This window comes from Arachis ipaensis, chromosome B3 (genome assembly GCF_059453495.1).
Source record: "Arachis ipaensis isolate K30076 ecotype BB chromosome B3, ASM5945349v1, whole genome shotgun sequence".
Classification (NCBI taxonomy): domain Eukaryota; kingdom Viridiplantae; phylum Streptophyta; class Magnoliopsida; order Fabales; family Fabaceae; genus Arachis; species Arachis ipaensis.
Window position 1 is genome coordinate 113,840,633 of NC_142438.1, and position 11,424 is coordinate 113,852,056.

Consider the following 11,424-nt stretch of genomic DNA (forward strand, 5'->3'; position numbering starts at 1 on the left):
GGACATGCAGATATCGAACAAGAAATGAGCCAAGTTGTTTGGAACTCTCATAGCAAAGACTCATTCGATAGGAATTGGAATGATTTCCTACTGAATTTTGGTCTTGTGGACAACAAGTGGCTTTTAGGTAATGTTTGTTAAAAATCTGCAGCAGAGGTGTAACTTACATTTTTTCGGGTGTATTTATAGTCTGTGTTTGGGTGTATTATACAGATCTATATGAAGATCGTCATATATGGGTTCCTATCTATCTGGATCACCACTTCTGGGCAGGGATGAGAAGCACACAAAGGAGCGAGAGCATGCATTCATTTTTTAACAAGTTTATCACCCGGAACAGCTCGCTTATTCAGTTCGTCAAACAATACGATAATTGCCTCGGAAGCAGGGAGCAAGCAGAGAGAGAATCAGATGCTGCAGATTTTCATACGGTCATACCGTGTGCAACCAAATCCTCCATTGAAGCTCAGTTTCAAGATGTGTACACTCATCAAAAGTTTAGGAAAGTCCAAGCGCAATTCAGAGGAAAGGCGAATTGCATCACCAGATTAACGAATTCCGCTCTAGGCTATTCAGTATACGAAGTCGGAGAACAAGTTTCCAGCTCAATATTCAACAAGTTTGTGGTTACTTACGACTCAGTTGTAGCCGAGGTAAAATGCCAATGCTTATTATTCGAGTCGAGAGGTATACTGTCTCGTCACGCACTAAGCGTGTTAAGCTTTGAACGAGTAAGCCAAGTGTCACCGAGATATATACTGGAACGATGGAGCAAGAAGGTAAAGAGGCGACACACACACATCAAGAGCAGCCACGACGAGCCACTGTTGGAACCAAGAAGCAAGAGGTTTGACCAATTGGTTTTTCGTTCGCAAAATATTTGCGAATTTGTATCCGAATTGGAGGAGCTGACTGCAATTCTGCACCGTGCGTACGATAACGTCATGGCTGAGATGGAATCATTAAAAGCCAAAAGGAAGGGGACATTTTCTTTATCCCACGAAGATGCCAACTTGGAATCCGTTAACGAGCTTCAAAGCCCGCCAAGGATTCGAACAAGAGGACGTCCAAAAAATAGGCTAGGTTCAAAGTTGGACAAACAGATCGCAAATGCCACAAAGAAGAAGAAAACGAAAGTTTTAAGCGAGGTAAAAGTAATGTTCTTTAAATTTGTGGTGATTGAGTTTATTTTTCTCGTTAATAGTTTAGCTAATATGTGAGTTTCTTATATTCAGATAAACTTGTTTGATGCCGCATCAGTGGTGCATTCAAATTCCAGCCAATATCAAGGACATGTTATGAATTATCAGTTCAGGGTACCAGGAGCAGGGGATAACTCTTTGGCTGTATAGTTACAGAATTTGGGTGTAAAAGTACTGTTCTTTTGGGTGTATTTTTCTAAATTTTCTTGTGATTCACATTTTACATATAGATACATATATATAATATTAGGGTTCAGGGTTTTAGGGTTTACAGGTTAGGGGTAAGGGTTTAGGTTTTAAGTGTTTAAGGTTCAGGGGGGATAGATTTCAGGGTGTATATTCAACTTTGGTTGGGTGTAAAAAATCGCAGGTTATGGGTGTATATTTGATTTGATATTTTTCTTCATATTATAGTACCTGTAATTCATACATTTTGAATACAGCACAGACAGTTTAACAGCACAGACAGTTTGGGTGTATATTTAAGTAATCTTGCGTGTATATTAAACTTCCGTTGGGTGTAAAAGTTTATAATTTGTGTTTAGATCTGCCTTGATGTTTTCCTTCATATTTTACCACCTGTAATACAGAGCTTTTGAATACAGCATAGACAGTTTAACAGCACAGACAGTTTAACTATGGAAAAAAATTTTATTGAACAGAAGTTGTTTATAAATGGCAAATTTTTACAGCATTTGTTCAATTTACAAACTAGCTAGCAGTCATATTACTCAGTTTCTACATCAGTAGAATTTATCTGACAAAATGGACTCAATAAGACTGACGATGGCTTGGACAGTCTTATTGCATTACTCGCTCTAATTGCTTGATCTCTATCTTTATTCATTTCACTGAATAGTATCCGTGAAATATATTCTACTCTATAGTGGTCCGCCTCCTCCTACAATTAAAAAGTATATTCTGTTTAAACAACAATATTAATTCCAGTAAAGTAATACAGAGTTACATAGTTTTAAAGACAGTTACCTGTGGCCAATTATCCCATTCATACTTCGCCCTTTTAATATTTTCGGGCTCAATTAACTCAAGCCACTTCATAACGTAAATAGCACAGTCATAGCTGAAAACGAAGAAAATAAATTACAAATCTCATTTAGGAAAGTTTAATGTTCAGAGTCACAATTTTATACCTTGATTTTTGGCCTGAGATTTTAACGTATGTTGCTTTAATTTCCAATTCATTCTCCTTTTTCTTCAGAGGTGCCCCGCCGGTATATGCTCTAATTCTTGAAATTACATATCCCTTAAAAAACAAAACAAATCAGTAATACACCCGAATGAAATACACCCAAAAGAGAAAATACTTACACCCAAATCAAAACATACATACACCTTATATTGAATTGAAATACAACTATCTATTAAAATAAAGAACACAGAGCCAACTTACAGTGAATTTATTAAGCTGCTTTCTCCCATCGCTTGGAGCTTTCTTGTGTAGCGGGTCAAGTATATAAAATCTCTCCTTTGTTGTATCAATCACCCATAACCACCAATGGCCAGAGTAGCAAACAGGCGCAAAAATCTGAAGGATTGCCACATTTCAACAATGTGTTATTATATTTGGCATATAAGTAAAGAACGGTACTAACAAATTTTACAAATGAAAACTCACATATCGATGCGAAGCTAATTTTTTTCCATCTATAAAGGGAATAAACATTGGGTAGTCTTCCACCTTGAATTCCTTATTGGTTTTAGGTGATATGAATTCCCCGTTTGGGTGCTTCGAAACGGCCATGCTCTGCAACAATTGTGAAACAACAAATGAAATACTAAAAATACACCCAAGTGAATACTTTAAATAAACCCAAACGACTACACAACTTACACCCAATTGAACGTAAAAAATACACCCAAATGAATACAAAAACAGACCCGTTGATCAGAGAATATACACCCTAAGGAATACATAAAATACAACCAAAATTCGTAGAAGTAACACTTACCACAATATCAGGGGGGAGACAGTATACTTGTTCTTGAAACCTTTTATCATTTTTCTGGTTGAGGATGAGGCACATGGCAGATACAATCTAGAAATATATGCCGAAATCAATTTACATTAATAAACAATGCATTTAACTTTGGGGTTAAAACATTAATGTTATTCTAATATTACCTCAGATTCTATATAAGTTCCTGCCTGGAGCGATGCAAGGTGCATTCTATTCAAAATGTATTTGTCTTGGGCAATCAGAGTGCACAGGTTGTCAAACTCATTAGTACTGTCATCTGCGTATGTCTTCACTCGCGTCGCCCAGATGTAGCACTTCTCTTTCATATCATCCGTATTCTGATTTATTCTCGCAGGAGTTTCAAACTTCCCAGAACTTTCTCCGCCAGTCTCCTTTTGAATTTGTGGACTTTTACTTTCTTCTTTCGCCGCACTGCTTGCTATTTTTTGTACCAAATCCTCTAGTTGTTCCAGCAAATTTGCAATTTCTGGAGTTTTTTCCCTGTCTCCCTCCTGTGTTGACGCTCCCTCCTGCGTTGCTGCTTCTTCTTGGCTTGAATCAGTGAAGCCCAGGCTGAATGATAGCATTGGATCTGTTTTAGGAACATACGATGCTATCCGTGCCATCATCATCAGCGCAGCAGCATCTTCTTCAGCTGGATAACTGCGTGATCATGTATAATGTATTGTAAGAGTAAAAATATATGGATGATAAGCAAAGATTGATTTTAGTCTGATGAACTTACCTTTTAGATGGAGTTGGGGGAAGCGTGGGTGTGCTTTCTTTAAGTTTTGGGGGGGGGGGTTCAGGAGTGCTGCACGGCACAGAAAATTAATCATGACATAAGAAAAATTATTCAGGAACAATATACACCCAAACTGTAACCCAATATACACCCATACATTGATTTTACTCTGATGAACTTACCTTTTAGATGGAGCTGGGGGAAGTGTGGCTGTGCTTTCTTCAAGTTGTTGGGGGGGGTTTAGGAGTGCTGCACGGCACATCAAATTAATCATGACGAAAAAAAACTATTCAGGATCAATATACACGCAAACTGTAAGCAAATATACACCCAAATTCAAAACAAATATACACCCGAACTGTAACCCAATATACACCCAAAATCGAAACAAATATACACCCAATACTATTTCTTAGCAGAGGGGTTGCATAAAATTCTGTCTCAGGTGTTTCTTCAAATTCCGGCACGGTGGTTGTTTGGGACACTGGCATGAAAACTTGAATCGGAACTCTAAACAAGAAGAAAAATGAAAGGTTAACAACGTCTTTGAAAATAATAAGGTTATAAGGTTGAAATATTCTTGAAAAACTCACATTGCAAGCGCTTCCGACGGTGTGTCTTCCCTCACAACCATTATATTCGAATTAGCCGGCTCACTGGCTGACTCTTGAACAAGACTCAACCTAAAGTACACCCAAAGAGAGTCAAAAAATACACCCGAACAATTCAAAAGGAACACAGGCTTTGTTTTTTGAGAACTTACATACTTGCAGTTTTTGCTTTTTTTTTCCTGCCTTTTTTTCTCGAATAAAATAATAAAGAGCTTTTTTTTCTAAAAAAAATATATACAGAATTAGAAGCAGAAGGTAAAAAGAACGAAAGTAACGCTTCTTTGAAAGAGAAATTACGTGTCCTCTGCAGGCCTGTTTACACTACTTTGTTCTGTTTGTCTTTGAGAGGAAGGATCATCACTTCCCAAATTGATGTCCGGTATTCTGAACAGATTTCATGTTATTTCAGACAAAATATGATACACGTAAATCATGATAAAAAGATTTTATTAAATAAAGCATCTTACGTTTCAGAAGAGACATAGTGACCTTCTGTCGATCGCATGTCAGCTTCCTTCTCCCTGCGAAACAAGAAACAATTATTAGCAAAGAAAACACAGTAAAATCTGAAATATACACCCCATCAAGACATACCTCTGTGCACCAGAATTTTCATTGTTTTTCCTTAACAATTCATCTAGATCTTCACTTGATATTTCATATCTCTCACTACATTCATAAAAGAAGATGTTAACCAAAATAATTATGATGATGACGGTAATATAGCTTACGTATTACTGTACCCATCATAGGATTGATCTTCTTCAGGAGATGAATGCTCAGCAACAACCTTTTTCTTTTTGAATTGTGTTCTGGGTGGAAAAAATAAGTATGAATCAGAAATAAAAAATTAATTTTATCACAGAATATTGTCCAAAGAAGTGCTTACTTTTTTGGTGTTCTTTGTGTCTTTTTCTTTTTTCTTTGCTTCTCCACCGATGATGATTCTTCGCTTCTATAAGTTAATAAGAGACACTTCAGTTAATACACGAAATCTTGATAATGAAGCCAAAAGAAAGGAGTAATAATTTCAGAACATTACTCATCAGTTGATTCGGATTCTGAATAAGAATCTGAATCCTCTTGACTCTTCTTCCTTTTTTTGGAATCCATTCTGGAAGGCAAACAATCACTATTTAGAACATACTAAAGATATAAAATACACCCAGATGAATACACAAGATACAACCAACTGAATGGACAATATACACCCAACACAACAAACAAAATACACCCAAGTTAATAAACAACATACAACCAACTTGATAAACAAAATACACCCAAATGGTTCCACAAAATACACCCAACCCGAGAAAGAAAATACACCAAAGTATGGTACTTACTTTTTTCCCTTTTTGCTGGGTTGTTTTCTTGCTGAATACTCCAAGTCTTCTTGAGTCTCAGACTCAGAGGTAGAACTGTCACTATCAGTTGTTTCTTCCTCCGAAGACGATGTTGAACTTGCCTTCCTTTTTTTTGTTTTTTTGATTTGTTGTTTTTTTCTGTTTTCTCTATTTTTTTCATTTTCTCTCTTGTTTGCGCCATCTTTACAATCCCCTGAAACATCAGATAATTTATTTAGTAGCATTCAGATAAATAAATATACACCTAACATATTATGTTCAACTTACCAAAATTTCCTCTGTTTCTGCATTCATTCTTTCGACCAACTGCTCCTTACTCCAGTTGGCAATCCAGGGTTTTGGCGGTCTTTCAGCCCTCTTCTTGCCTTTATTTTTAGAAAGATGAAAGTATATTATCATCAGGGCAAAGAGGCATCCATCAATTGCCTTCTTCTTTTTCTCCTTGTAGTCGGTTATGCCCTTGACGATAAAGATCAAAACATGCCCTCCCCAGTTTCGCTCCGTTATGCTGTCCATCTCAAAAATTGGGGCCAGGTGTACAGGCGAGATTTTGTTTATTGTCGTTGGCAAAAGGAACGCCATCTATATATAGAGGATGAAAATCCTCTTGAACATTAAGCAATTCTCTTCGTTACCAACGCCAATATTCATCATCTCATCTGTAAGACTTTTGAGGGTCTTACACTGGAATCTTCTAAAAATTACTTTGTCATCCTCAAAAAGTTTCTTATAATCGACTTTCTGAGGAAATAGATCTCATACAAAAAGGAAAACAACAAAGTATGAATATCGAATCAAATACACCCAAGCATCAACTAAAATACACCCAAGCGTCAGTTAATATACACCCATAATTTTTAGCGAGTTACCTGTTGTGTTGATGCCAAGCGCATGACCTATTTTTCTTGGGATTATTTTAAAAGAACCGTATCCGGTTTTCAGTCTGTTCTCCCCCAATTTGAAGTTGTTAGCCAGCTCCCTTAACACTTGGTGATGCACCCTTAATGGTGGGATGTGCATCAAGCCACCGAATCCCAAATCCCTCACAATCGTTTTCTTCTCCTCACTCATGTTTCTGAATTTATCACTTAGCAGATGTGTTGCACACTTAAGGTCTTTTGTTTGTTGTAAACAGAAACAAAATTATAGTCAGATATGTTTCTATTATATAAAACTGATTTCAGGTAAGACATATATTTGTTCTTACGTTTCTTCCAGGTTGGTTTCTTGCTGCCATTTTCTCTGAAATGAAAAATACACACAAAGTTATCAGTAATATACACCCATATATATGAGTTAGATACACCCATAGATAACAGTAAGATACACCCATAGATATGATTCAGATACACCCATATATATCAGTCAGGTATCACTCAAACATGCATCAATATACAAGGTCAAGCAATATACACCCATGGACAAGCAAATATAAGAACAGTTGCAACTGCTGGCTATTACAGTATATCAGTTTAGAAAAATAAACCCAACAATTTGCGCCATATACACCCATGTATATTAGCTCATATACACCCACCAAACTACAGAATATACTCCCAAAAATCAGTTACCAGAAGAACTGGAAGAACAAGAACAGTAACACCTAGAAGAACGAAGAAGAACAGTGTAACATAGAATCAAGAATAACAGTAAAACCTAGAACAAGTAGAACATTATAAACTGTAAAATGAGACGTAGAGCAAGAAGAACAGTAGAACATACAACAACGTAGAAGAATAGTAAAACCTAGTTCGAAATATGGAAAATATACAGCAATGGTAATGTAACGTACCTTGAGTATTATAGCTTTGTTCTCTCTGGAGATTCTTGATCGAGAGTTCTATGGTGTGTTGATGGAGTTTTCGAATGTTAGCGACGAGGTGTATATCTTGAGTTTCGAACGTTGCTCGAAAATGGAAGGGTTGCTTTTTCTCTGAATGGCTTTGAGAAGTGGAAGAAATGGAAGAGTTTGCCATTAAGGGAGCGGTTTACGCGAAGCGTAACCGTTTGAGTGGAGCACGTGTAAATGACGCTCCATTCAATGCTCATCACTGCGCGTGTGTTTTTTATGGGCTGGGTCAACTTGTAAAACTTGTATACCGTTTTTGCTTGTATGTGTAGCAGGCCCGTAAAATAAGATAATTTCTTACTTATTCAAGTTGAGTACAATAAATACAAATTAATTTTGTTAGATAATCATAGTTGTCTGGTCTATTATATATATGACCACACAAAATTATAAGAATCATAATTTTTATTACTCTTGCTATTTCAACTCTTCTTCTTATTTTTTTCTTTATGTATAATTTCTTTTATGTATAAATGTACTGAAAATGAGAAAGTATGGATGAGTATTTTATTGATTGTTTGTTTGATGAATATATCTCAATTTAGGCATTCTACTAATGTGGATGAAAGTTGACCTGTAGCAATTCAAAGTGGCAAATATATTTTTTTATAGTATTAGATAGAAGAATATTTGTTAAAATGAATATACCCACTGTAATAATTTTTTTTTCAATTGTTATATTTTTATGTTAGTCGTGCAAATTTTTTGAAGGCATAAGATAATAAAATATGTTGACTTCAATATCATTAGAAGCTAACTTTAATGGTTCAAATAAGCATCACTAATTATGTTAAAAAAGTAATTTGTAATAATAATATAATTTACATATTAATTTTTTGGATAAATTCATTTCAAAATATAAAAATTAGACTCAATTACGCTAAAATTTTAAAAGTAATATAGAATTTGACAACAAATTTAACACTCATTAAGAAAATAAATTTATTTATGGCTATTTCCTAATTATAAATAATAACAAGACTTACGAAAAAATATTAATGTCATAATTCTTATTAATTAAATTATAATATTAGGTGGTTGATAGTTTCATAAGCGCAAATTATTAAGTAATTACGTAAAAAAGAGCAACGAACAAGTAATAAGAATTTAGAAAAAATATATTATATAATACCAATTTCATAATTAAAATATGTCTCATATCATATTCTCATATATTCTATTTATTATCTATTTTATTATATAAAAATCAGGTTTCTGCACTTAATGATGGAGTTGATGTGACATGCATGCTTATGAGAGTGTTTAACGATTTGTTTCTTTTAACTCATTAAATACAATTTATTATAATAAATCAACTATATCAACTAATTAATTTGATTAGATATTTAAATATCACATAATTTATTATCATTTATATCAAATTGATTTGGTAGTATTTTTTAATTTATTTCTTTTAATATTTTGTTAGTATTTTTAAATTTATTTTTTTAATTTATTAAATCAAATTAATTATACTAATTATTTGTATTAATTAATTAGATTAATTAATTAATCATTAAAATAATAAATCTATGCATAAAATAGGTTCTCAATATATTTTTTACTAATAATTAAATCAAATCAAATCATATATATTAAGCTAAATTTAAATCATTTGAATTAATGACTGAAATAAAATACGATGATTTTTTACATATTCAAATTTAATGCAATAAATAAAATTAATTTTGTTAGATAATCATAGTCTTCTGGTCTTCGATATATAGATAGCCACACAAAATTATAAAAATCATCATTTTTATCACTTTTGCTATTTTAACTCTTTTTTTTATGTATAAATATACTCAAAATGAGAAGGTATGGATGATTGTTTCATTAATTGTTTGTCTGACAGATATTATAATATGAAAATGTCTCAATTTAGGCATTCTACCGCTGTCGATGGAAGTTGAACTGTAGTAATTCAGGGTGACCATGATATTTTTTATAGTATTATATAAAAAAGTATTTTTTAAAATGAATATACCCATTGTAATTAATTTTCTTTGTCAATCTGTTATCTTTTACCTAACAAACAATGTCTATGTTGAATATATTATTTTCATCAGAAGTCATACATAATTGATTGATAATTCTATATATAAAAATACTCATGTGGTAACTAAATACCATATTGTTATCTCGCTAAAGTTAATTCTCCTATGATTATGCGAATATGATTCTCCTATGATTATGCGAATGTATAGTACTATCAGATGAAAATTGATTGGATTACATTTATGTCCAACGAGGTAGGTGATCTTTTAGGCCTAATTACGATCAAAGTTGAGGAAGGTATGAAAAATACTAACAATATAAATACTTTTTATTTTTAATACCCACTAATAAATATATAAATTAAAATTAATACTATTCCGTACAAAATCATAAAATGTATAGTATACTCAAAACATATCCAATCCATATTAACTGTCATTGTTTATCAGTTATATTATGACAAATCTGGTTATTAAAAAATATTAAAAGTAACTTAAATATACACAATATTATTTTATGCTTTTCATTTTTATTTCATTATCATAAAAAGTCATACATATTATAAGAGAACCTCATCTTTTTACTAGCGGTTCTTCCATTCAATGGTTTCTATAAAAAAAAAAGGCATAATAATATTGTGTTTGGCAAGAATATATGAAATTTTGAAAGTTTGAAGTATAGGTTTAGTCCTTAACATATTCGTAGATGAAGTACAGAGTAGATAAAAAGATAGCTAATAAAAAAGAATAAATTACCATTTGTATGCATAAAAGATACAAACGCCGACAAATGTATCCACATAAGAATAAAATGACAATTGTACCAACGAAAGATAGCTTCTGTGTGCCAAAAATACCCTAACAGACCAATGGTGTAACCAACGTCTGGGTACTCTTGGCACACGGAAGCCATCTTTTATGGTTATAATTGTCGTTTTATTCTTATATGGGTACATTTGTCAGCATCTGTATCTTTTATGGGTATAAATGGTAATTTATTCAATAAAAAAATAAATGGTTAAAACTTTCTCAATACTAACCGTCATAGTGTATGACAAGTGTTCTATAATTTTTTTTGGATTTGATTGTTTCTTATTATTATATGTTGTTCTATTTAATTTATGCTAAAAAGACTTGTGATAATTATCTTATCGTGGTAGTGTAAAAGTTGTAAGTATTATATTTACTTTGTATGCTCTTAAATCTCATGTCCTTGATGGATATTTGTGACTGAGTAATTATTAAAAAAAATAATTGGTTTAATATCTATTTTATATTCTATTTAAATTATAATAATGAGTAAATATTTTTTAAAAATAAATAATGCAATTTTTCATAAAAATAACGTTTAAATAATTGTAAAATTAGATTATACCACATATGATAATAAATATCTTGATATTAGATCTGCTATAAAACAAATTTTTAGGAATATTATGTTGTATTATATAATTTAGTTATATTTTTTTATCTTCAATTTATGTTATTTAGATTGGCATATTTCTAAAAAGGATTATTCAATTTTTTTTATATTATTAAATTAAATCAGTTACAATTTATATTATGGTTAAAATCAAACTTTTATTTATTTTGTCATATTATTATATATATAAATATTAAATTCTTTGATTAAACACTTATTTGATTACGAAATGATATTATATGTTACTTTTATAT